At 41.5% G+C, this 24,215-nt stretch overlaps 1 protein-coding gene across 1 annotated transcript in view; it reads right to left on the reverse strand.

Moving 5' to 3' along the window:
- hivep2a (HIVEP zinc finger 2a) overlaps positions 1-24,215 on the reverse strand; it is a gene marked incomplete at its 3' end in the record, with an annotated part of 134,001 nt that overhangs the window by 99,245 nt on the left and 10,541 nt on the right. The window contains exon 2 of the mRNA XM_080744793.1: positions 10,588-10,695. The remainder of the gene's footprint in view (positions 1-10,587; positions 10,696-24,215) is intronic.

Here is a 24,215-nt window from a genome sequence, read left to right on the forward strand (position 1 = left end):
AAAGTGATTCCTTTTAAAAACAAATGTGCTTAACAGTTAGCATCTCTTCCACTCTGACTCACGCATGCAGCTCAACTTTTCCCCCCGTTATTTCATACTGGACTAATCTGATGATTATCTGACCCCAGCCTAATACTCATGATCAGGGGCGTCACAAGAGGGGGACAAGTGGGACTGAGTTACTAGGGCCCAAAGTGGAGGAGCTTTCATTATTTTATACTTTAGCTATTGAAAAAGTGTGCTCAACCCAAAATGTGATTTACAAGACTGTGGTGCCTTGTGTGGGACAACCAATAGCCGATCTATAAGTTCACAGTAGTTTTAGTCATCATAGCTTCGTTGTTATTTAGTTAGTCAGTGGAAAAAGGCAGCCGACAAACATTTTTCGTCAGTTTTAGTCGACAAAATGAACACTGTAAGACAGTATGCTTGATTGATTGATTGATTGATTGATTGCTTGATTGATTGATTTAATACTTTACAAACATTAACATGTTCCATAGCAGGATGGCGGTATGGTAAAAAAAAAAAAAAAGCTCTGCTAAAAGGATACCACAAAATGTTTCCATTGTGGTCCATTGTACCACAACTAAAACATTTTTGTTTTATTGGAAATTTACACAGAGCCCATAAAAGAATGCCTCCCGAAACCCATTGTTTTGAAACAAAGTGGTTGTAGAAGTGTGATACAGTGTCATGTCAAATACCTTGCTGACTCAGGAGGAAAACTGCAGCTTACTCAGTATTAAGCACGCTTTTTTTTTGTTTTTTGTTGCTTCTTTGAATTCTGTTTTTTGGCCAATGAAGATTGCTGAGTCGTACTTTTTATTACTTGTGAGTCACTAAAAGGATTCTGGGAAAAGGCTGGGTTTCTTCTGATGACCAGACCTCTACTGATGGGAAATACATCAAAATGCACACACACACACACACACACACACCCACGTACATGTGTCTTTGCTCTCTCTTTCGCTCTCTCACGCGCACACACACACACAAACGCACAACGTCGTCCTTAGACACACGCTAACCCTAACGCGAAAAAGTTCCACCTAAATATTAGTTCCACATTATTGCGTAATGATTGTTGTTTTAGCAACACTGCACTGACTGAAGTGATTGGAGACAGACAGACAAGAGACAGATGGACAGATGGACAGTTGTAACATTAAATGATTGCGCTTGTTGAGGATCAGTCTCTAATGGTCCTTGAAGAGCCGTCGGTCCCCCCGGTCCCTCTCCACAGATGTGTTGAGTCTAACAGCTTTCAAAAGCTTCTATCTACTGTAACATACATCTCTGAAAATCTCAATCTCAATCCAGCCCGCCAAGTCCTCAAAGAGAAACTAAATGACCTTTTCAAAGATGTACATGCTGCCGTACGTTAATGGTTTTGAGAAATTTTAAATTACCAATTAATAGTACCATAATATATATTTACCATTTGAGTACTATACCTGCATTTCTCCATCCGTATGTACTCAAAATGTTACGTTTATATCATAATGAAACAGTCCATGTGTATAACATAATGCAATGTGTTTTATCACTTACCTATGGAGTGTTCCATACAGTATCAGATAAGATACAGTGCCTAACTTATTGTAAAGTAGTCTGGCATGTCTACCAAATTCGTACAGTTTTAACATAATTCAGCACAATGTGTTTCAAGTTTCAATTCAATTGTACAATGTGTGGCCCTTCACTCATTCTATCGAAGTCAGTATGGCCCTCTGGAAATAAATGCCGCCCACCCCTGGTCTATACCGGGGGTCAGCAACCCGTGGCTCTAGAGCCGCATGCGGCTCTTTAGTGCCACCCTAGTGGCTCCCTGGAGCTTATTCAAAAATGTATGTTTTAACGATTTTTTTTATCGTCACTGTCGGGCAGAAACCCTGTATCTCCAAGTTTTTTTTTTCACAAAGTGAAGCCCTGCTTCATCATACAAGACTGACGCTCAAAAGTAGTGAAAACAGCAGATCTACAAGCACACAACACCTCGCACCGCTAGTTTAGTTAATTTTATGATAAATACAAAACGAAGTTTTGGACATACAAGGTTTCCACCCGACAACAACGATATATAAGGCTTTTATAATTTTTTGCGGCTCCAGACAGATTTGTTTTGGTTTTTTTTGGTCCAATATGGCTCTTTCAACATTTTGGGTTGCCGACCCCTGGTCTATACGAACATAACTGGCCCCTGGCCCACGTTCAGGGGAGGGAAGCTGGGAAGGAAGGGAGGGTGATATATTTGTCAGTGCTCGTAGGGCCTACTACTCCTACTGCCTGGGACGGTACCTGTCAGCTAGGGAGTGGTGGGCGGGAGGAGCCGGACAGAGACAAATGTTGGAGCTTATGGCTCCTTCCAGGAGCACCACTCAAAAACCTGCTGACATCTCAGTGAGTTGTCTACCTGTGGGTCGGGACCCCCTGGGGGTCCCCAAATTATTTTGGGGGGGGTCCCCAGATGATTAACTTAATGTGCAACATTGTTTTCCTCACTCAACATTAAACAAACCAACATAAAGTGTAAGTGTATTGTACGATCTGCACATTTCTAAAGTGACAATTTAAGGACTTTTAATACTGTACCTCTAGAATGACAATTTAAACATTGGCCAAATTGTCAAATATTAGAAGCATTAATTGTGAAAATAGCCGATATACATGCTCACAACGCCTCGCGTCGCACCCAGAATGACTTTTAATTCAGTGGAAGAACAAACATGACTGAATAATGACGAAATGATAGAATCATCAGAAAGCGATGACAAGTACGACTTGATACCATGGAATAAGGAAGCACGGAAACAACTGCGTTGTCATGACAACTCATGACACAATAAACTCTTGACCTTGAAGGCCAGTGCTTTTAAAAATCCACTTTGACCACTAAAGCCCTGCAAGCTCACGACCGCGTCGCTTCGCACCGAGTCGTGAGCTTAATTTAGACCTTCTATTTTCAATACGTTTATAATTTTTTATTTATTCATAGAAATTACTTACATTTTATTTATGAAATACGATTCTTATGTTGGAATTAGTTTTTAATAGATGAAAAGTTGTGGTGTTTTTTGTTTAACCTTTTTTTAAGATTTGATTTTGGCTTTTCTGCCATTAGATCCATAGATCAAGTGAAGATGGACAGTAAAGAGGGAGAGAGCGACACAGGGCGAGACACGCAGCAAAGGTCGCTGGGAACGGGACTCAAACTCGCGACGCACTGTCAAGCGTTAGAGCCTCTGTTGTATACACCTGGACCGCAAGGCCACCAGGCACCCTTGTTTAACCTTTATTAAATCATATTTATATGTTATATATATATTTTGTTGAATTTAGGAAACAGGGAAAAGAAAACAGGAATATCTACTCGCGATCCACAACAATGTGTCCGTGACAAAAACATGGGTCGTGACCCCCTGTGTGGGAAAGAGTGCTCTACACAGTACAAGCCTCTGAGTGCCGCTCTATGAGCTTGTAGATCATGAAAATGTGTGCATTTTTTATTTTTTTTAAGCGAACATGTGTAACTCAAATCTTTGCTTCTTGGGGGTCCCTGGAACAAAATAGTTTGAGATCGGAGTCCACGGTCAAATGCATACTTCTAGGGGTCCTTGACATGAAAAAGTTTGAGAACCACTGACAATCATAGAAACATACGTTTTTTTCAAAAAACCTTAGAAGGATTTATAAAAACATTAGTAGAACGGGGTCCTCAGTAGGGCTGTCACGATATGACATTTTACATGACGATTAATTGTCACTCAAATAATTGGCGATTAACGATTTAATTGTGTTTTTGTTGTTGATAATTACATTTCTGTTTGGCTTTTAGGCTTTGAAGTTGTACATGGTAGATATGACACATAACCTAAATATACAAAGAAATTACTGACATATTTGACAACTTACTACTTAAAAAATAACTTTGATAGTGGAAATAGCCGATCTACAAGCTCACAACGCGTTGTGAGCTTGTAGATCTGCTATTTCCACTATTTCGGACATTTTTCAACATTCACGATCATGACGATTATGACAAAATAATTGCGATAATGTCAAATAATCACGATTAGACGATTATGTAATAATTGTGACAGCCCTAGTCCTCAGCTGTAACTGGGTTGATGAAGAGAAGCCGTGGTTGACCACAGTGAGCAGGGTGATTGGACACACACTGGAACCGTTTAGTGTGGAATGAGGATGTTAAGATCCTGACCTCTGCCTGGACAATCAGTGCACTGCCCTGACGTCAGGCCTCGCGCCGCGCACTAAATCACACGGCTTATGATGAAGTGTTGCACAACGAGCCTGCGCGCTGCGCGCGTGCGTGCGTGCGTGCGTGTGTGTGTGTGTGTGTGTGTGTGTGTGTGTGTGTGTGTGTGTGTGTGTGTGTGTGTGTGTGTGTGTGTGTGTGTGTGTGTGTGTGTGTGCGTGCGTGAAATTTGAAATATTCATTACTTTTGAGTTTTTATTCTGTTTAGCAAGCAGTGTTAATTCTTTCGGCAAATTTTGATTTAGTCTTAGTCTTAGTCTTTTGAATAACACACCATTTAGTCTTAGTCCTGTCTTAGTCTTCTGAAATAGTTTTTGTCTAGTCTAGTCTTAGTCAACTAAATATCAAAACATTTTAGTCTTAGTCTTTTGGGATTAGTCTCAGACTTTTAGTCTTCGTCTTTTAGGATACGTTTTAGCCTAATATAACCACATAACTCTGAACAAGTCATTGTCTTCTACAGCCTGTCACTTGGTCAAAATAAACCATACATAAAAGATGTATTTGGCTTTAATTTCATTGCAGTTACATACCAATGTTATTTTTTTGCAGCCATTAGTCTTAGACTTAGATTTAGTCTTGGTCTTAGTCTTTTGAATAAAACAAATAACAGTCTTAGTCTTAGTCTTTTGAAACTGTTTTAGTCTAGTCTAGTCTTATCGACAAAATATCTAAATCTTGTAGTCTTTTAGTCTTAGTCTTAGTCGACAAAATTAACACTGTTAAAAAGTAGTTTTAGTCTTAGGAATAGACACATTTTTAGACAGTTTTATTTTATTTCTTTCAGGTTCTATATGGAGGAAAGCGTTCCTGAACCTGACCTTAACCCTAGGCTCACAAAATCGCCTAACGCCTAAAGCTGACCTCAAACTAATCTAACATTTGTTTTACGATTGACACGTCGGACTGTTTTGTAAGAAAACGTATGGTGCTTAAAACGTGTCCTTTTTTAATCCTACATATAAATATTTAGACATTTATTTTAACATAAACCTTCTCTTCTGGTGGTCCCTGACAAGGCCTTTTTCGGAGGGGGTGGGAGTCCGTGGCCAAATGCATATGATTATGGGGGTCCTTGACATGAAAAGAAAAATAATAATAATTGATAACCACTGATCGAAATGACATTTTAGATTACAACACTGCGGTCCAGAACAGTGGGTCTACATTGACCCTTACAACTCTGTAACAGTGTACAAATGGAACCAAATGGACCAGTTAGGGTCCATTTGGTTCCATTTGTACACTGTCAGAGTTAAGGGAAGACCTTGAAATGTAAACGTTTGAGAAAACGAAACAAGGCTAAGTAACACAGTGTTGCAACTCTGAGCAGACACAGTGACCCCAGGGTTTCCCAGTGTGACTGATGCTGTTGCGTAAAGCAGCATTCTGTCAACACGTACACCACTAGCCTATAATACCACCGTTCCAAGGAGCTGTATTATAGAAATACTCTATAGCCGTGTTTCCCAATCTTTTTTTCTGCCAGGGCACACTTTTCATAGCCAAAAGATCCCAGGGTACACCTGGACGTGGCTATTTTCAAAATGTTTGCTTCTTTCTCATATTAATCTACGATTTGGCCAATGTTTTACCAGTTTTTATATAGTTTGTTGATAACTTTTGATGCAGTAATTGTCTTTTTTCTTTTCTTTCTTGAGGTATTAAAAAGGTTTTAAAAGGCTTGGGCCACAGGGTAGTGGTCCAGGCACCTAGGCTGGTAATCCAGCCCTAGCAGTGTCGCAGGTTCGAGTCCCGATCTTGACAACCTTTGCTGCGTGTCACCCCCCATCTCTCTCCCCGTTTCCTGTCAGCCTACTGTACACCTATCAATATAGGCAGAAAAAGTCCCAAAAAATATCTTAAAAAGGTTTTAAAAGTCCTTAAATTGTGACTTCACTGTCAAATTATAAAGGGCACACCAAAGGTTGAGAAACACTGCTCTATAGTACTGTATTATAGAAATAATGTAACTTAACCTCTTAAGCCCCAGGGGGGTCCAGGGGGAAAATCCGCCTAAAATGTATGCCCAAATTGGAACAGTTGTGGACACAAAACTACCATGATTGTGGCTACTCTTGACCCACCAAATGTCAGCTAACCCCTGAAAATTCACAAATGCAGTGTAAAACATCACATTTCTCTGACCAAATTGTCCTGCTGTGATCATTTACCAAGGAAAAGATGATTGAAAAAGACCTCCGCCTATGGAAATGTTGCCTTCTGAATAGTGAATGAGCCTCAAGACCTCATTTAAAACATAAATATTGAATAGAAAAATTGTTCACCAAGGTGTCACCAATTGATAGGCAAAATTGTATGAATATATTGCAAACTATGTAAACTCTACAGATGTTTTAGTGAGAGTAGTGCTGTAATATTAGTAATGTTAAAGTATAGGGTGAAAAATGATAAAAACGAGTAACAATAAGTAGTAATAATACTGTAATAGGAGTAATGTATGGATGGAAAGTACAATGGCAGCTGATTACTATGCTGTAGGTGCACTGTAACAATAATCAACAAAGAAATTGTAGTTTGATTTGGTCTCTATTGATTTATTGACATTTATTGACAGCTGTTCAGAGGTCAACACCTTTTGCCCCCGCCGGCGGGGGCAATGGGGCTCAAGAGGTTAAGTACCAAAACTAAAAGTACTCATGCAGAATGTCCCATTTCACATTTTCGAAATGTATAGAAATCTTTTTCTATACATTTGAAAATAGCAGATCTACAAGCTCACAATGTGTCGCATCGCGCCGCAAAGTGAGCTTGTAGATCGGCTGCCAAAACATAATATAGGGCTGAAGTGGCTGATGTATGTTTAGTGACATAAATCTATAAAGTAACTACAGCAGAAACTAAAGTTGTATAACAAATATAGTGGAGTGAAAGTACAATATGTGGATCCGAGATGTAGTGGAGTAAAAGTCAAAGTATTTGGTAATTGGAAATACTCAAGTGAAGGGCAAATACCTCAAAATAAATGTACTTAGTTATTTTACACCAGTGGTTCTCAACCTGTGGGTCGGGACCCCCAGGGGGATCCCCAGATGATTAACTTGATGTGAAACATTGTTTTCTCACTCAACAATAAACAAACCAACATAAAGTTTAAGTGTATAGAGGGTTTATGCACATTTCTAAAGTGACAATTTAAGGACTTTTTAACACCTCTAAAATGACAAATTAAACATTGGCCAAATTGTCAAATATTAGAAGCTGAAATTGTGAAAATAGCCGATCTACATGCTCGTAGATCTGCTATTTTCACAATAGAACCGTGTTATACAAAATGTAATGCTTCAACTCTTAGTGTTCGTCAGGGTGACGGGATCCCCAGTTAAAATGTGGGTCGCGGCCTGAAAAGGTTGAGAACCACTGGTTTACACCACTAGCACTGACAACAGAGTGACCCCTGGGTTTCCCAGTGTGACTGATGCTGTTGCGTAAAGCAGCATTCCGTCTGGCCCATAATGCCACCGTTCCAAGGAGCAGCTTAACACACTCCCTGTGAAACCGCACGTCAGCTTTCGGTTCCTCATGCGCCCTCGACGTCACGCAGACGAGGGTGCAAAGGTCACGGTGGCTCCGCAGTATAAAACCAGAGAGTGGTGCACAAATGTAACACTTGTGCACTTTCGGGAGTTAACAGATACAACTGTAAAAGATTTAAACGATTGACATTGTAAGAGTTAAAGGGGAAGACCACCCATTTTCAATATTGAACTGTGTCATTAATATAACTTAGAGGAGTTGTGAGGAAATAAAAAGATTGATTTTGGGGGTTTGTATTGTAAAGTACAACTTGATGACATCATCACACATTGTACTTTACAATACAAACTCCAAAATCAAACCTCCAGTTCTAGGCAACACAGAAGAGGTGGAACTTTTTTTCTATTTCCACACAACTCCTCTAAGGTATATTAATTACATATTTCAATATTGAAAATGGGTGGTCTTCCCCTTTAAGGTCCATTTGGGTCTGTTTTTACACACTTGGGTTCAAAGTTACACTGAGAATTTTACTGTGTGAGTGTGAGTGTGAGTGTGTGTGTGTGTGTGTGTGTGTGTGTGTGTGTGTGTGTGTGTGTGTGTGTGTGTGTGTGTGTGTGTGTGCGCGCGCGCGTGTGTGCGTGCGTGCGTGAACATGTGTCCGCGATTCTGCAACAATTAACCGAGCTCCAACCTCAACCCCCCCAGCAATTGAGTTAAACATTGCTCTACGACAGTGACAGTGAAAAATTGCTGTAGCCGAGCGCAACACGCTGTCTCCTTTTAATGTGGGCGGTGTAACCCCCCCTACACACACACACACACACACACACGCAGATATGGGAGTACAGTACAAGCATTAAGCCAAGTACAGCAAGACAGCTGCAACAACACCACCAAGACTATGCTTATCAGGAACAGAGAAAGAGATGATGAGGGGGAGAGAGAGAGAGAGAGAGAGAGAGAGAGAGAGAGAGAGAGAGAGAGAGAGAGAGAGAGAGGGGGAGAGCAGCCGCAGGTCAATGTGTGTCTATATTTATCTTCCTGGAGTCGTGTCTAAGCTTGAATGGGAGGACGGCAATATTGTGCGCACACACAAACACACACACACAACCTTGAAATAGCAGGGAGTGCTGAAAGTAAATGATGAGGGAGAGAGTAAGTGACTGAGATACAGATACAGAGAGAGAGAGAGAGAGAGAGAGAGAGAGAGAGAGAGAGAGAGAGAGAGAGAGAGAGATTTACAGCTATAGCTTGTAATTCAATTCCTGGATGTGGTTGTAATAATTCTTCAGGGTTCTACGTGCTCCATTATAACAGATCACTCCAGTTCAAATCACAGTTCTACCTGCAGTCCGGTTCCCACAACAATAGCATCACAGTCTGAGTGTGGAACCAGCAGCCATGGAACCCTCTGACCGCGGAACTGTGGGACGCACGCGGCCTCTGCGGCCCGCCATGGTCATACCAATACAAATATATTTTGTCTACTCATTCATTTTGACTGAAAATGACTCATTCAGTCATTTTTCAGTTCATCTCCAAAACCGTTTTACTGTTTTATACAAGACTTTTTTTTTGCTATTTTGTTTGTTCCAAAAGAAGAAACTTCATAATTTCATCATTAATCATTCCATGACAATCTTTTCTGTTCAATGAATTACAGATGGAAATGTGGCCGTTTTCTGTGTTTCCAAAATCCTTACGACATTTTAGATATTGATGTAGTGGGTTACAAAATCATTGTCTAAACGTAATTGTTTAGCTTGTGGCCCTTGGACTTTTTGTGTTTCGCCCCTGTTTGGCCCCTGAGCCATCTTAAAGATGAAGTGCCATGATGTTTTCCCTCCCTAAAACATGATTATCAGGTATTATGATTATACTAGAAGGAAGATTTTTTTCCCCAAAAGTGTACAGAAAGAGTTAAAATTAGGTTTTTATGTGGCCACACCCACCAGTTCATTAAGTATGCCTGTGACCCAGCTGAAGTTAGCCACACCCACAGTGTTGGGTGAATGGTAAAAGGGGAGGGGATGATTATATGATGTCATTTTATCTATGTTTTTGGATCGACACTTTTGACCCACAAGGTGGCAGTCTCCAGGAAGAAACCCCAAATACAAAGGGAATACATAATTGCTCATAACAACCACACCAGGGGGTCTAATGAAGTACCGTCAACCTCATAGACACATGAAAATCAGAAAAAGTACAAAACTATGGCACCGCCTCTTTAAGTTGAGTAGCCCTGTTGTAGGGGGAAAATTTGCTGTCAAAAACAACCAGTGTTGTTTTTGACAGCAAATTTTGATTTAGTTTTAGTCATAGTCTTTTGAATAAAATGTCATTTAGTTTTAGTCATAATTTAGTCACCTGAAAAGTTTTAGTTTTAGTCTAATTTTAGTCGACTAAATATCATAAGACTTTAGGCGACTAAATCTACAGTTGATTTAGTCAACTGAAATGTATTTTGGCAGGCCTTGATGGCATCGTAATGACTGGTTTAACACTTGGTTGCGTGCTGAAAATAGCCGATCTACAAGCTCACAACGCGTCGCGCAACACCTGAGAGCAACCAAACTGACTCTCTTCTCCACTAGTCCCTCCCTAAGTCTAAGTTTTAGTCTAGTTTTTTATTTTGTTGACGAAATTGTCAATATATTTAGTCTTAGTTTTAGTCATCACAGCTTAGTTTTTATTTCTTTTTATTTAGTTTTCGTCAGTGAAAAAAACGCAGTCGACAAACATTTTTCATCATAGTTTTAGTCGACAAAATCAACACTGAAACAAACACACAAACCGTGTCCTACCTGCTTGTGTGCAGACAAAGTCAGGGGAGTGGGGACCCCCGACAACACGGCGGTACGGTGGTCTGCTACGTGTGTCTGCTCTGCTGTGGAGCCCCTCCCTCACTCTTCCTGAGTGGAGAAAGACACAACAGAAAGACACATGAACACGAGCGCACATAGACATCAAAGGGGGCTTGAGCCCCTGCCCTTTTATCCATCTGTAAAAAAGAAGTGCCCTCTCCAGACCATGAATGCAAGTAGTGAAAATATCTGACCTCCAAGCTCACAACGCGTCACGGTGCGAGCTTTGAGGCCCGTGCCTCTCTAACGTTCTCTGCACTTCCCTGGACCCTAGCGCACATGACTTGAACTAGTGACGCCAAACTCTCTCTCTCTCCCTCTGTGTGTGTGTGTGTGTGTGTGTGTGTGTGTGTGTGTGTGTGTGTGTGTGTGTGTGTGTGTGTGTGTGTGCACTCGTCTCCCTCCAGCGCACGCGCTTGTGTGTGAGAAAGAGAGAGCCTGGTTGCTAACGCAACAGGAAGTAAACAGGAAATAGCGGAGGAAGTGGTCGCCGGAGGTGTGAAGCGGACTCCCCCATTATTATCGAAGGGAGCACACGTACACGCATGTGCGTGCGCGCGCACACAAACACGCAGGTTCACACATTAGGCTTCCTTTACAGGAAGGAAGTTTCAGTCTTGTGTACCCAACATGCCTCAGTGCACAAACTAATGTACCGACACGGCAGAGAGAGAGAGAGAGAGGGGGGAGGGAGAGACAGAGGAGATAGATAGGGGAGAGGGGGAGTTGGAGAAAGTTTTTTGCTGTAAAGACAATTTTGCTGTATTTTTTTTTTTTTACTTTACTGGTGCATTTTTCTATACGTCTACTCCACTACGACAAATATTGTATTTTTACTTCACTACAATTATTTGAAAACTTTAGCTACTTTGTAGATTCAGATTTTACTATAAAAGATACAATATATTAACCAAAGTTTGGCTTTGTTCAAAATATTCCTAGAAATATGATGATGACTTAGATTACCGGACGTTTACTTGTACCGTATAAGTATTTCTACAATGCAGTATGATTTTTTACTTCAGTAAAAAATGTGTGCACTTTTCCCCACCACTGGAGAGAGTGCCAGAGAGAGAGAGAGAGAGAGAGGCGGACGGAGGGGGAAACGACTGTAATCTCAACAACAGTTCCTTCCATTGATCCATGTGAGCTCTGCTAGCCTCTCTGGACACACACACACACACACGCGTGTGTCATGTCATGTGCGTCACCGTGCGCACACATCGGAAACACAAACACTGTTTTTTTATTGTGGGGAGAAGGGGGGGGGGGGGGGCAGCATTGTCCTTGTTCCTTCTCTCTCTCTCTTCTTCTAGTTCAGAGTGGTTTACACCGGTGGTTCTCAAACTTTTAAGGCTGTGACCCCCCCCAAAATAATCTTATTTGAACCGAGGACCCCCCAAAATAATCATATTTGAACTGGGGACTCCCTCACCCTGACAAGCACTTGAAATTGTAGGAGTTGAGTCATTTTTGTGGCATTAAAAGAGGCCTTAAAAGTCCTTAAATTGTCAATTCACCGTCATCTGGGGCAGGGGTTTTCAAAGTGGGTGACGGGGCACCCTGGGGTGCCGCGACGGTAGTCCAGGGGTGCCGCGAGATAATTTGATAATATTTGGAATTTATTTGGACACTTGAAAAAAATATTTAGTATAATTTTAAACTTGAAGTACAGAGTTATTTTCAGTCAGTTCTAACCAAAATGGCTGTTATCTCAACATTTTCCTCGCAACATAATCACTAAAACATCGTCACTGTTCTCCAAGTTTCAAATGTGTACGTCTTTTGGTAAAGCAAAGCCCTGCTTCATCATACAAGACTGTCGCACAAAACTAGTGAAAACAGCCGATCTACAAGCACACAACGCCTCACATCAATCTGCTGTTTTCACTAGTTTAGTAGCCTACATTTTATAGATGATAAATACAAAACAAACGGTTTTGGACATACAAGGTTTCTACCTGACCACGACGATATGCTATAGGCTAAATATAAGGTGCTGGGAGTGAAAATTACAATGTAGGGGTGCCTCGGATTAAAACAAATATTTATGGGGTGCCCTGAGAGAAAAAAGTTTGGGAACCCCTGATCTAGGGACCCCCCAAAATCATGTGGGGACCTCCCTGGGGGTCCTGATCCACAGGTTCAGGACTACTGGTTTATAGGATCAGAGTTTTTTTCTTTTCTTTTTTGAGGGCCAGTCATTTTGCTCCTGTCTGCTACCAGGGGGGTCACACACACACACACACACACACACACACACACACACACACACACACACACACACACACACACACACACACACACACACACACACACACACACACACACACACACACACACACACACACACACACACACACACACACACACACACACACACACACACAGAGCGGTGGAAAGTTAACTGCAGTGCATTTTACTTAAGTACTGTGCTTTAGGTACTATTTTGAGGTACCGTTTTACTTTCCTTGAGCTATCATGTCCACTTTTTAAAACTCACGTATATATACTTCTAACTCCACTACACACAACACATGAGACAACTGTTACCTTTGAACTCCACTACACTTATTTGACAACTTCAATAACGAGTAACTTACATTATGTATAATACAAACACTTGAAAGTTAACACAACACTGATGATAGCGCTATCAAACAAGTCTGTGAAATCTATGATCAAATTTTATCTGCAACACAAATGGAGCCAAATTAACCCGTCCGTGTGTACACTCAGAGTTACACATTTTGAACCATGAGGGTCCCTGGACCCCACTTTGAGACCTACTGTTGTACCAGAGTGTTTCCAGTGAGCCAACATGTACAATATCAGCATCCTGACTTGTTTAACCAGCATGGAACCAGCAACATTGGTTTCTACAAGGCCTGTCACAATTATTACATAATCATCTAATCGCAATTATTTGCCATGATCGCAACTATTTTGCCATAATTGTCATAATCATGTCCATGTTGAAGATTTTTCATACACAAGCTCACAAGCTCATATATAGCAGCTCATATACAAGCTCACATACAGTATACATTGTAGATCGGCTACTTCCACTATCAATGTTCTTTTTTTAAGTATAAAGATGTCAAATATGTCAGTCAGTTCTTTGTATATTTAGGTTATGTGTCATAACTGCCATGTGCAACTTCAAAGCCTAAAAGCCAAACAGAATTGTAATTGTCAACGACGAAAAACACAATTAAAACATTAATCGCAATTATTTGAGTGACAATTAATCGTCATGTAAAATGTCATCATCGTGACAGCCCTAATGGTTTGCTTCCAATTTGGCTGCTGAGCATAGAGTCTATTGGTTAGTCGACTAGTCAAAGAGAAGACCTACAGCGACACACACGTACACAGAAGCATTCTACAAAGTTAGAATAAAGAGAGTTAGTAACACATTACTGTTAAAATGAACAGTAATGTACAGTACAGCTACTACAGAAACATCCACACATGCACGCGTGGGCGCGCACACACACACACACACACTGAGGTCAAGGTTGAGCTGAGGCAGCATTGTGACTTTCCATTCATTCACACAGAAGTGTTCCACACACACACACACACACACACACACACACACAGACACACACCCACACACACACACACACACACACACACACACACACACACACACACAGAGCACATGACAACCAACTATAAATGTTTGACTCAAACATCCATCCTCCTTCATGGCTCTGCTGTTAGTTTCCCAAGACCATCACAGACTGTCTAAAAGGCAAGGTCTCTGCTATAGGGTGGGACGATCATGGATATGGACTGAAGACTCACCTCTGCAGACTCCACCTAAACCCATAGCATACTGTAACTGTACTGTACTGTACTGTACTAGTCCCCTTCTCTCAATGACCATACATGAAGCTAGATAGCATTTTTAGGTTTTAGAAATGTTTTTTACTGATTAGTCGCGTGGTCTACCAATGTTATTGTTTATTGGCACCTAACAGCAGGGAGTGTCGGTCGGGAGGAGTAGGACTACTTCCTCACTGGCAGGGGAGTCAGTATGATACAATAGTGGTGACAACACACAAATATGCGTGGGGAGGAATACATGGACATGAAGACTAAATTAGTCCCAACCCCACCGAAATAACAGAAGGGTCATCATAGGTGTGAACCTCTAGTGAATAGGAAATTGTTCCGTTTGCACTTTAGGCTTCGTAATCAAAACATTGGGCGGATATGACAAATACAAAACTTATGACTGAAATACACAAATAAATGATCGACCATGACTGGTATAGCCAATGATCATAATAGATAATGTATCATAAGGCCAAAACAGACCATCATTTATACTAATTTAATTTATTTAGGTTCAACAATATCGGCAGGGTTAGTTAACAATGTGTCACGTTAAAAACACTGTGTTTTATATCATGTGTACGGTTTGGAAAGAAACGACGAGAAATGTAGGTGAGCCCACAAGATCAAAGGGAGAGAGTGATGAGATTATCATGCCAGATATCTTCAACTGAAATGAGAGAGAGAGACCTTGTCAGAGAGAGAGAGAGAGAGAGAGAGAGAGAGAGAGAGAGAGAGAGAAAGAGAGAGAGAGAGACTGCACTGGAGGAGTTATATTGACACAGCAGCAGAATAGGGTTACGCGCACACACACAACAACAACAACAACACCACACATACGTGCACATGTACTTACATGTGTGTACACACACACACACACACACACACACACACACACACACACACACAGCAGAGCAGTGTCTCTCTTACGTAACTGATGCAGCTGCCGTTTCCCCGTGGTGCATGTTAAGCCACTTACAGCCCTGAGTACACACACACACACACACACACACACACACACACACACACACACACACACACACACACACACACACACACACACACACACACACACACACACACACACACACACACACACACACACACAGACAGTGTGGCTGTCAGCTAGGATAGGATCAGCGGTGCAGGACAGGGGGATCAGAGCAGAGATGTAAACACAGTGAAAAGGACACTCAGTGCCTCATCATCATCAGTGTTTACTCAAGTGAAAGTATCAATGTGGCACAAATGCTTACAAATAAAAGTCCGGAATTCAAAAATGTACTAAAAAGTATTGTAAAAGTACAAAAGTATTGTCGAAAAGTGAAAGTGATCGTCACGCAGAATGTCCCATTGCAAGTGTGTAAAAAACTTTTGAAAATAGCAGATCTACAAGCTCACAGTGTGTCACGTTGAGTCACATCACTCGGCACAAAAGTGCCATTTAGGCACAAAATGGAACTTTTGTGCCATTTTGAGTTTTAGGCATATTTTGATTATCACGATATCATAACATCGTTATTCGCAATTATTTTTGCCACAATATTTGTGACATGTAATTTTCATATGGTCCCATCCTTGGTTTCACGCTTGTCCTCAGCGTCACAAAACAAAAAGCGTGTGTGGTGTGAAACCCTCCTCATAATCGATCATCTTTAATTTAATAAAATAATCTGGAAAATCAAATCTCTCTCTCTCTCTGTCATGTCTGGGGGAGTCTGATTCTTGTATGTTTCCTGTAATGTACAACTGAGGAGCGTGACCTTCTCCCAGACACACAGTGCGCGCGCGCGCGCGTGTGAGACAGGATAGGGAGACGGGACGGAAAAAAGGGAGAATAAAGACCAGTGGAATATTCCCCTTGTTGTCTTTCCACCCAGCCGAGTGTCCATTCAACTCAGAGAGTACGTAAATGGAACCATTTGGTTATGTTTGCACACTCTCAGAGTTACAATTGAATAATGGGCGAGGTTGTGCGAGGTCGTGCACGTGAGCGTGTGCACATGGGCGCGTGCACGCGTCCGCCTGGGTGACAGCAGACTGCTGGGCGAGTGCTGGCGCTTTGGCATGATGGGATCAACTTTCCTTCTGCGTCCTAAAATTGATTAAATATATTGACACTTTGGCTACGGTGTGCGGCTGCTTCTTTGTCTTTTAACCCATTTAGGCCTAGAATTATTGACTGCTTTAACTATTGAAAAATAGCAGATATACAAGCTCTCAGCACGGCACCGAGTGCCACGCTGCGAGCTTGAAGATCTGCTATTTTTTTTAAATTGTGAAAATTTGAATTTTGACCCGATTCTATGTCTTTTGAAGTGTTTTTTGAAGAATTTTTTTTTTTCTGTCAGCAATCTGGCTAGCCATCGTCAACGAAAAGGTCCTTTTCACTTAACTGGAGCTCAGTTAGTCTGTTCTTGAGAGACTACTATGTCAACTTTTTCATGTGAAGGACCCCCAAAATGAGATGTATTTGGCCACGGACCCCCATCTCAAAATGTTTAGTTCCAGGGACCACCCAGAAGCAAAATTTGCATTACAAACTTTCGCTTTGAAAATACATGTATTCAAAGATTTGCACACATTTTCACAACTTTTTTCAAAAATAGCAGATCTACATCCTCACAGTGCGGCACTCGGTGACGCGCTGTGAGCTTGTGGGTCTGCTATTTTTCAATAGTTAAAGCAGTCAATAATTCTAGGCCTAAAAGATTATTATATATTAATGGGATCAACTCTGACCAAAAACAAAATTGGTTGGTTGACCAAAAACAGACCTGGTTGGTTGTTTAAGTTGGATAACAAAGCGTGGCCAAAATGTGGCCATATTTTATCTCCACTCTTCTCTCTTATTGTCCTTTTTCAACATTATGGGTCGAACATTGACCGTGAAGTAGTGGACAGAACCAGATTGAACCGGACAGGACTGGAAGTTTAGACTGGAGTTCCAGAATTGCATCCAGTGGACTATACTAGACCCCCCTATGAAGCAATGAATGCATCCTTCTGGGGCAGTAAAAAACCTGCCGGGCCGACCAGGTTTTTCTGTGAACACACTACTCTCAGGGTTACTCAACTTAGGATGGCTCAAGGGCCACTCAGCAAAATTCAAAAAGTCCAAGGGAAATGACAGTCGTATTTTGGATGTTTAGACAATGATTTTGTAACACACGAGTAGTCTAAAAGTCTAAAAACAGACACATTACCATCTATAAGGCCAAACCTAGTTGAACAAAAAGATTGTCATGGAATGATTCATACTGAAATGACGATGTTTCTTCTTTTAGAACAAACAAAATAGCAAAAACAAGTCAAGACAGAATAGTTTCCTAGTGATCTTTCAGAGAAAATGAAATATCAGAAATTATTCATCCAGATTGAAAGTAGACACAATGTATTGTTATTGGTATGACCATGACAGGCCGCATAGACATACTGTACAGGCTGCAGGTTGAATAGCGAACATACTGCAACAAGGGTGGGGGGGGGGGTGGGGGGGGGGGGAGGATGCGAAAAGTGAATGGATGCAAGTTTCATATGTCCTGGAAACTCCAACTCTAACTCCAAACCGGTTCTCCCGCACGGGAGAGGGAATCCCGCCCGCTTGGCCCCAGGGAGGAGGGGGGGTATTGTACTTGAGCTTCAGACAGGGCCGAACATGAACGGCTCTTATAGAGGGAATTCCCTGCTTATCCAGGGGGTAGATGGTGCTCTTATGAGCTCCAGGCAGAGGGAATCCCCTGCTTATCCAGCGGGGGAGATGGGGCTCTTATGGGCTCCAGGCAGGGCCATTTGTTTACGCGGTATGATAGGTGTCCAGTCCGGCTTGACAGGCTGACGCTATGCAGGGTCTAGGTTTTTTCTAAAGAAGAATATGGAGACTTACTGCAACCACTGCAGATGTGCTGGCTATATTGTATTAAAGGAGTAGTTCACCCACAAAATGATTTTTTCCCCCTATTGATTACTCCATTGCAATGGAGACTTGAGTTCAATATAATTTTTTGTTTTAGTTTTTTGTCAAAGACAATAGTTTTGGATTGATTCGGAATCAATTGAGGTAAATCAAAGTATTGTCTTAGGAATGTGACAAAAACCAAAAAAATGTTGTTTACAGTTTACAGTTTAGGCATTTAGCATTTAGCAGTTGTTGAACTCAAGTCTCCATGGCATGAGTAATCAATAGAAAAAAGGTAATTTTGGGGTGAACTAAAAAACTAATCTCAGAGCTAGTGTAGAGCTCTTTTTTTAAGCAATACAAAATGAGTGATTTAGCATTGTACCCCACTGCCCACGGTCGGAGCTGCGGTGGTCTCAAAAAATAATAAAAAATAACACTCTTTCTGGGATATCAAATTAAGGTAATAAAAAGGGTAACTCCGGAATCCTCCTTTAAAGTCAGTTAATCCGGATTGCACCACTGAAGGGTACAATACAAGTTTACGAGTTTTGGCAACAAGCTGGAGAAGCTCTTGTCCTTGCTTTGGTGAGCGCTACAACTTCCTCAGTTCAAACCACTTTCCCAACAGGGTTATTTCGTCGACTGACTAAAAATCTTCATCGGCTACCTTTTTTCACAGGCGAATTTTTTATGAAAATCACACCCGTGTGAACTGAGTGGTGGTTTACCCACCTCATAGATCATGTGTACCGATTTTTGTGACATTTGAAGAAAATATGTAGGAAAAGGAGCAAAAAGTGTGTTTTGGAGAAAATTCAAGATGGCGGAAAATCTATCCTGGCGCAAATGGGCGTGGCCTATATGGGGAGATGCATCTTGACCCAAGGAAGCCAGGGAAAAAATAATTTTAATTTTCCGATCTACGGTTCAAGAGTTACGGGGCAAAACGCAAAGTGGGCCGTTATAGCGCCACCATGAGGCCGAGTGATGTAATTATTTTTGGATTCATTCTTAAAATCATTATGAATCTCCTCTCCGAGGTTTGAAACTGTAGCTCCTATGGTTTACGAGAGAAAAATACTTGAAAGTGATTTCTTGCATTGTCCCATTATAAGTCAATGGGGACAATTAAGCGTCGTTTTTTGCCGATTACGTCGGCATGGTAAGGTGGATCGGAACGAAAGGTAGCACACCATTCCCGGCCGAGCCGCACATTTTGATGTATATATTGCGCGAGTGGCGTAAATGGTGCGGCACTAGTTACGCGCCGAAGTTTAGGCTACATACAGACAGACACGGACGGACGGACGGACGGACGGAGACCCACACACACGGCCACGTATAGGAGCGTTGTGACCACCGCTCAAAAACCAAATAAAAACTATGCTAAATATGTGAACAATTTCGTCAACAAATAAAAACTAGACCAAGGGTCTTCAACAGTGGATCCGGGACCCCTAGGGGGTCCTCAGAGTTGCTACAGGGGGTCCTCCCAAATCTTTGAGTGATATATAGTTTTATATTAACAACTTTGACACTAGTGTCGATATTCAGAGAAATTTAGCCAAAAATAGCTGATCTACAAGCTCACAACGCTTCGCAGCACGAGGCGTTGTGAGCTTGTAGATCTTCTAGTTTTTTTGTGAGCTTGTAGATCTTCTAAGTTTGTTAAGTATTGACTGTTCAAGTGTATCTGAAAACACAAATTAACATGAATCCAACATACACTGATAACTGTGCTGTAAAACAATGAAACTATATGGAATCTATGAACTGGTTGTGGGGGGTCCCTGTTTCATCCATTTCTCAACTAAGGGGTCCTTGGCCTGAAAATGTTGAAGACCCCTGAACTACTAGACTAAAATGTTAGGGAGGGACTAGTGGAGAAGAGATGCAGCAGATCTAAAAGACAAGTAATTTTATGTTTAGTAGCTCAGGGTGTTGTGCTCTGAAAATTGCAGATCTATAAGCTCACAATAGGGCCTTTTCCACCGGCAAAGAACCGGTTCGGGTTCTTTCTCCCGCCTATGGGATGAACCAGAGGTGAGCTTTTCCACAGAGAACCGGAGTTGGTTCAGAACCGTAAAAGTTGGTTTCCGAACGGGAACCACAAAATCCTCGGTTCCTCTTGTTCAATCATGGTTCAATCTGGTGGAAGCGCAAGCCGGTTCGCAAGAACGAACCAAGGTTCCAAAGAAAGTTGAACCGGAACCGGTTCTTTGCCGGTGGAAAAGGCCCTTACGAGTCACAAAAGAGTCTGCTCTCGCCGCAAAACTACTTGCATTATTCCAGTCAGTGCGCAACGCGATTGTGTACAAGCTGAAGAACATAATGGATTGATTAAAGTAGATGGTAGTAGGTTTTCTGAAAGCGCACGATCAACGTCGTTATGTTTGTTTGTGCAGCAGCGGGAATAAAAACACAGCAATGAGCCGACGAGAAATCTGACCATACAGGAGAGAGAGCTTTTATTTCTCTGTTAAATTGCCTCGTTAAAAGGCCAGACACACGCGCGCGCACACGCACACACGCACACACACACACACACACGCACACACACAGTCGCTCTCAGCTGATGGAAATATCCACCTATATGCATGTGCGCGCGCACACATGCACACACGCACGCACGCACGCACACACACATGGCAGGCTACAGAGGAATTTCTTAGTTTCATATAAAACTGATAATGGGATGTGTCCCAGCAGGAGTGGAAAATCAGAGGTGACTTACGAGCCTGTGCATTCCAACCACACACACACACACGCACACACACACACACACACACACACGCATATGTGCACATGCACACGCGCACACACGTGCGTTTTTGTGGCCGCAAGTACATTTACAGGCAACCCCACCCCCCACACACACACACAAACACACCGAACTCTGTCCCTCTAATGCACGGCCAAACACACACATCTACTTTTACACCTCTGAGAAGAAATGGAGAGGGAGAGAGCACGAGGGGGGAGATAGAGAGAGAGATAAAGAGAGAGAATAAATAGCTGACTTCTCGTTCTGGCCTGGAAGACTATAAGACTTGGGAGATCTCACTGTTTCCCAACTTCGAGCAAACACAGTACACAACAACACTACACTTACCGGGGAGGGGAGGGGAGAGGAGAGGAGAGGAGAGGAGAGGAGAGGAGAGGCAGGTATTTTTAATTTAACTCAGAGAGTTAACCACATGCAACCCTATGTGGTTAACTCTCAAAGTTAAATTAACCCTGCAAGGCCCAGCGTTGCTTTTTGGCAATGTTTTTTAAATCATTTTAAAAAAAATGTTATTAGTTTTCCTGTTCTTTTTTCACATTAACATCACCATTAAATCCTATTGTTTAGTATTACAATGCCATTGGCCACGATATTTGCATATAAATACCCCTCACAGAGACTGACATTCACACCTCCCAGAGAAGTTGAAATTCCAGCGTCTGGACGAACAACATCTCACTTTTTAACTGAAGCTATTCCTCACTAAAACATAAGTAAAATGCCTGTAATATTGTTTTTCGTGATCAATAGAATGTCTAGAACACGTGCATATGTTATTATTGTGAAAAATATCCCCAAAATGCAAATTAGAGCATAATTTATGATTTATGATTTATGGCTATAAAACCTTACAAAAACATAATTAATTTTTTAACATTACATTTTCCTGTGATTAGGACTCCTACAACACCATCTGATTTTTTTTCAAATTTTTTTGGCCAGTAGAAATTAATTTGGGCCTTGCAGGGTTAAACTAGAAAGGTGCAAGTCTGGGATATTGCAAGTGTAATTGCACTGACTGAATGAATTCTAGGGGTCCTTGTAGGCCTGTCCTCTAAAAATCGACGAATCGACGCGTCGTTTTAAGCCCCCGGAATCGACGCCAATTGTTTGAGTCGAGCCGTCAAAAATATATATATTTTTTTATCACACCAGTATACCGTGGTGCGGTATGAGAGCGCTGGACTGTGACTGTCATGTAATTCTTATTGAGTCCATACTTCCTACTACTAGACTTAAAAATAAAATCAGTTCACGTCACTTGAAAGTTGCCTTGATCATATAACAGGGAGCTCTTATTTTGAAGTTAACCGCTTGGAAAGGAAATGCGTCGACGAGTTGTTATTCTACTTGAGAGCTGGCCAAAGAAGCAGCAGAGCCAGCGCGATGCGCTTTCACTTTCACTGCCGTGGGTGTGTGGTGGTTGGACTCAGGCTGAGGAATAGCGACGGGCGAACTGTTTTCTTTTTATTATCTCGCACCAGATCGGCAACATAGCTCTTTTGATACAGCAGCGCTGTGCTCTGAGAAAATACAACTTGTGGAAATAATACACGACATGCTGTCAAAGAGATGCATTATTCTCTCCTCCGTTGTTCTACTCTGCTCCACAATTCACAATTACGCACGGCAAATTACGCACGGCTGGACGCAATCTTATCGTCATTAATGTCCAGTGTCCACCGCTATCATGTCTCAATATGCACGGTAGTTCATGGATCTAATTCACTTTAAAGGCTTAAAACATATTGCTGTTTTATTGTATTACGTTGACGTGGTTTAAAAGCTTAAAGCACCACTTTTTTTTTCTTTTTTTTTACATAAACGATTCGTCGACGCGTCGGATTAACCCCCGCGACTCGAATCGACTTGATAAATCCTGCGTCGAGGACAGCCCTAGGTTCCTTGACATTAAAAAGATTGAGCACCACTAATATAGACACACCAGTCTTTCAGAAAACTGTTAGGATCTTGAAGACTTTTTTAGGTATTTTTTCAGTATTTTTAAGTTTTATTTTTAGGTATTTCTCTTTTACTAGTGAGCAGGGATGTGCAGAGAATGTTAGAGAGGCAGGGGCTGACATTTCTAAAGGGCCTTTGGTGGAAAGCTTGGAAATCAGCTATTTTTGGTGTTTGATGCCACACTGAACCATACAATCAAGTCAATACTGGAGATGTAGCGTAACGGCAGCATGGATTTCTACACAGCGGAGGGTAATTGTTTCAACACAAGATGCTACATTCAGTTCAGTGAGAGTTTGGACATGGCAATTCTCTTGAGTGTTTCCCTTCAGGTATGGCATTGAAGGGGGGCATTTGCATTTCTTTCACCACAGTAAAAACTGCATTCATGGTCTGGAGAGTGGCATTTTTTACAGGTCGATAAAAGGGCAGGGGCTCAAGCCCCTTTGATGTCTATGTGTGCACGTGCCTGCTAGTGAAGTGTGCTACACCAGGGCAGGCTTCAGGAGTGACTGACGACGTGTCCCATGTGAACTACATCTTCCTCACACTAATAAAAGACGTGTCCATATTAGGCCTGTGCAAAAAAAAAAAAAAAAAACATTTACTATATTATCGTGATGTTAATGCCGGCGATTCAATTAATCGATTTTCAAAGTTCAGAATCGATTTCCCCGATTTTTTGAATGCGAAATTAACCTGAAGGTGAAATAACCACTTCAGTCAGAGTAAGTACATGTCCTAAAGGAACAGTTTTAGGTCATGAGGATGTCATGTTATGGCTAAAGCTAGCACAGTGCTGTAGGCCTGCAGCACAGCGATTTTTATTTTTTTATTTTTTTATGACTGTTGTGTTCTGTGTTTTCTGGCATCTTGACCAGGAACATGTTGTTGTAATGTTGTACCACTGGCACTTTGGGCTGAAATAAATGTCAGAAAGATTGACTGACTTTATTTGGCTGCATTGATTTGAAGTATATGATTCAACTTTTAATGTTTTATATTGTTTAGAATTGTTTTAAAATGTTTCAAAATAAAAAAGCTGTACATTTTTGGGAAAAATCGCAATAATCG

The sequence above is a fragment of the Nannobrachium achirus genome, assembly GCF_963921795.1.
Source record: "Nannobrachium achirus genome assembly, chromosome: 16".
Classification (NCBI taxonomy): Eukaryota; Metazoa; Chordata; class Actinopteri; order Myctophiformes; family Myctophidae; genus Nannobrachium; species Nannobrachium achirus.